This window comes from Aotus nancymaae, unplaced genomic scaffold, assembly GCF_030222135.1.
Source record: "Aotus nancymaae isolate 86718 unplaced genomic scaffold, 86718_ANA_hifiasm-v0.15.2.pri h1tg000016l, whole genome shotgun sequence".
NCBI lineage: Eukaryota > Metazoa > Chordata > Mammalia > Primates > Aotidae > Aotus > Aotus nancymaae.
In genome coordinates, this window is record NW_026988428.1 from 32,669,531 (window position 1) to 32,673,730 (window position 4,200).

The following is a 4,200-nucleotide window of genomic DNA, read 5'->3' on the forward strand; positions in this document are numbered from 1 at the left end:
ATTTAATGTTTTCAAACCATGATTGACCACAGAAGGCGAGACCACATACATAGACATATACAGTAGCCCCTTCTTATCTGTGTAACGGAAACTGTGGAAAGCAAGACCATGGATAAGAAGGGGCTACTGTATATGAGTGGATCTTTTTCTTTTCCCTTTTTTTTGGAGGCAGAGTCACTATGTTACCCAGGCTGGTCTCAAACTCCTGGGCTCAAGTGATCCTCCTGAGTCGGCCTCCCAAAGTGCTGGGATTACAGGCATGTGCTTGGTCCAGAGTGGTGTTTTTTGTTTGTTTCTTTGTTTGTTTTTGAGATGGAGTTTTGCTCTTGTTGCCCAGGTTGGAGTACAATAGTGCAATCTCAGCTCACCACAACCTCCGCCTCCTGGGTTCAAGCGATTCTCCTGCCTCAGCCTCCCAAGTAGCTGGAATGACAGGTGTGCGCCACTACGCCTGGCTAATTTTGTATTTTTAGTAGAGACAGGGTTTCTCCATGTGGGTCAGGCTATTCTTGAACTCCTGACCTCAGGTGATTCACCCATCTGGGCCTCCCAGAGTGCTGGGATTATAGGCATGAGCCACTGTGCCCAGCCCAGAGTGTTTCTTAAACGAAATCACCAGCAATAAACCATTACAACATCTCCTGTTTTCCTAGTTCACCCCCATGTTCTCCCAGTCCCATCCCTACGTCCACAGCAGGGAGCAAGAGGCCCAGCCTGCTGTTCTCTCTACTCACCCACTTTTTCGTCCAAGCTTCCTCTGGCCACAACTCTGGTACTTAAAAAAACAGCCAGGTTCAGTGGCATGCACCTGTAGTCCCAGCTACTCTAGAGGCTGAATGGAGAGGATCATTTGAGCCCAGGAGTTTGAGTCAAGTCTGGGCAATATAAAAAAAGAGAGTAGGTAGAGCTGAGGTCACCCCACCTAGCCCTCCTCACCCCCAGAATAAAAGATGTTCCTAATGGTAGGTTCCAGTCAAATCAAGGTGTACTGGTGACTCCCCTTCCTTCTTTCTCTCTCCTCCTCTCCCACCACATCTCCCCTCCAGCTATTTTCAGAGGCTTCGAGTATTCTGAATACACTAAATATGTCACTGATCCACTTGCACCTGGAGCCCTGCATTCTGGGCCTTGGTCCTGATCCCCACAGCTGAGTTCAGTGCTCACCCACATGCTCCCATCCCACCCCATGCTTATTCCCAATGTGGAACTTAGCACTTCTGCATCATAACCAGCAGCTTTCTTGTCAGTGTCCTTGAGGGCAGCAGCTGTCTGCCTGTTCTCTGTTGCATCCCAGGGCCTACATATGGCACTTACCACTCTAGCGTCATTTCTCACCAGTTCTTCTCCTGGCATCTCTGAGCCAGCTACGAGGGCCTGCTGTCAGCTTCTCAGGACTGCTGTTCCCTCTCAGGGCCTTTCCATGTGCTTCCCTCCATGCCCAAAGTGCTCCTCCTCAGGTCCTCGCCTGGCCAGCCCCTACTCCTTCTTCAGGTCTCAGCTTACCTGTCATTCCAGGAAGCCTTCCATGAAGCCCCTGGTCTAGGTAGGTGGCCCTCCTTTGGGGTCGTCCAGCACCACAATGCCGGCTGTATTTTAAGATCTCTTTGTACCTCCCACTTGCCTGCAGAACTCAGGTAGGGCAGGGACCATGCTTATCTAACTTGCTGTTGCATCTCTAGTGCCTAGCCCAGAGCCCAGCTGCTAATAGACCAGGGTTTATGCCCTGGGGCCCATGGATGAGCTGCCAGGGGTTCATGAGGCTCCCAAAATCACACAAAAATGTCTGTAGGGTTTATAGTGCGTTCTTTTTGGGAGACAATCTGTATTTTTTGTGTGTGTGACATTTGAATAGCACTGTATTTTTTTTTTTAAATCATACTCTCAAAGGATATGTGACACTCCTGCCCACTAAAAAAGGTTAAGAATCAGTGTGTGAACTAGGTACAGTGGCTCACACCTGTAATCCCAGCACTTTGGGAGTCTGAGGCAGGCGGATCACCTCAGGTCAGGAGTTCAAGACCAGCCTCACCAACATCGAGAAACACCGTCCCTACTAAAAATACAAAATTAGCTGGGCGTTGTGGCACATGCCTATAATCCCAGCTACTCTGGAGGCTGAGGCAGGAGAATCACTTGAACCCAGGAGGTGGAGGTTGTGGTGAGCTGAGATTGCACTATTGTACTCCAACCTGGGCAACAAGAGCAAAACTCTGTCTCTTTCTTTAAAAAAAAAAAAAAAAAAAAAAAAAAAAAAAAATTTTATAGAGACAGGATTTCAAAAGGATAGTCTCTATCTCCTGACCTTGTGACCTGCCCACCTCGGCCTTCCAAAGTGCTGGGATTACAGGTGTGAGCCACTGTACCTGGCCAAAACTCCGTCTCAAAAAAAAAAAAAAACAGTGTAGGTAGGCATTCTGTAAATACTTATTTTTGATTGGATGCATCCACTGTGACTATAAGATGATACTCAATAAACATTATTGAATGAATGAATGGGCCTCCTCTTCACAGAGTGTTGTAATTGTTTTCAATGGATCAAGGAAAACCTCAGAAGAAACCATTGCCAGAAAAAAGTTAAAGTGCCCCTTGCTTCAGCCCCTGACTCTGTGGTCCTAAATACTTGACTCCTCAGTGGGGCCCACAGCTTAAGAACAACGCTTCATAGGCTCATAGCCCCTGCCAGAACCCATCTCCTGCCCTGAAATCCACCTACTGCGCCTTTGCAGCCTGTCAGCTGAAAATAATCCCAGTGAAGGCAGGGGTTGGGTGGTAGCAGAGGAAGCAGGCCCACACACGCCTTTAATGCGGGGGACTCTGCCCCCTGCTGGCTGCCCAGCTCCCCTTCAGCGCCCGGCCGAGAGCCCGGTGGCTCCGACTGAGGTCAGAACCGGGAGAGAAGAAGGAGCGAGGCGGAGGCGCCTCAGGAGCGGGCCGTCGCCCACTGGGCAGTCTTCCCACCGACGACTAGGCTTTGTCTTCAAAACAAGTCAGAGGTGGTAGCTTCTGCTTTGGAGCCCCCTCGCTTCTTTTCTGCGCTCTCCCGACTTCGACTTCCAAATTAGGAGCTTAGGGAGGGCAGGGGGCGTGGTGGGGGTGGTGGTCCTTCTGGAGCTCCAGGGAGGTCCAGTCATCCAGACTTGGCTTTCTCATCGATCTCTTTCCCCAGAGCCTGGTTACTGCCGGCACCTTTGGATCCTCGGCCAATTCTCTGCTTCGCCTACACTTGGCGTGTGGTGTACCAACCTCCCCGCGTCACCATGGAAACAGGAGCCTTTGCATCCATCCCAGAGCTGATCTGTGAAGCTATGAGAAGAATCTGGAGGGGTGGGGAGTGGGGGGTGGGGGGGCAGAGAGATAAAGGAAGGGGAAAAGGGAAAACGTTGAGAGAAAAATATGGAGAGAAATAAATCCGGGTGAAGGGGCAGGATTGCTTTAGAAGGGTTACTGAATAACTTTTACTCTGTGGAGAGGGTCAGCTTCCTTGACAGACTGTAAATGTAGTCCTCTCATGGTCAGTTCGAGCTGGCCGAACCTCCTCACAGACTATCAGTTAGTAGCCATATAACCTTGAGTGAGTGACTTAGCCCCTCTAAGCATCACTTTTCTCGTCTGTAAAATAAAAATAATAGCAGCACTCCACAGGGTTATTGAAAAAACCAGTGAGGGGTGATCCATATTCAGCACTTAATACAGTGTTTGGCACATAGTGAGTGCTCAAAAATGTAGTTATGGTTGCACATGCTTGTGTATCTTTAGTAATGATTTCTGTTATTTCTTTATTTATTTTTCCTCTGCTGAATTGCCAGCACTTCAATAATAATACCTAATAATACTTTAGAATTTTTAAAATCATGTCATCCTTGTTTTCGGACCATGCTAATCATCTCTGTATCATTCCAGTTTTAGAATATGTGCTGTCCAAGGACCACTACTTTACAATTTTCTTTTTTTCTTTCTTTCTTTCTTTTTCTTGCTTTCTTTCTTTTTCTTTCTTTCTTCTTTCTTTCTTTCCTCTTCTTTCTTTCTTCTTTCTGTCTTTCTCTCTCTCTCTCTCTCCCTCCTTCCTTCCTTTTTTTTTGAGACACAGTCTTGCTCTGTCACCCAGGCAGCAGTGCAGTGGTGCAATCTCAGCTCACTGCAACCACCTTTGCCTCCTGAGTTCAAGCAATTTTCCTGCCTCAGCCTCCCAAGTAGCTGGGA

General features: G+C 48.2%; 1 non-coding gene across 1 annotated transcript; it reads right to left on the reverse strand.

The window, feature by feature from the left end:
• Positions 1-3,825: 3,825 nt before the first annotated feature.
• LOC135275499 (U6 spliceosomal RNA) lies at positions 3,826-3,929 on the reverse strand. The gene has a single exon (XR_010343127.1). It is a non-coding gene; the product is annotated as a U6 spliceosomal RNA (small nuclear RNA).
• Between the last annotated feature and the right edge of the window lie 271 nt (positions 3,930-4,200).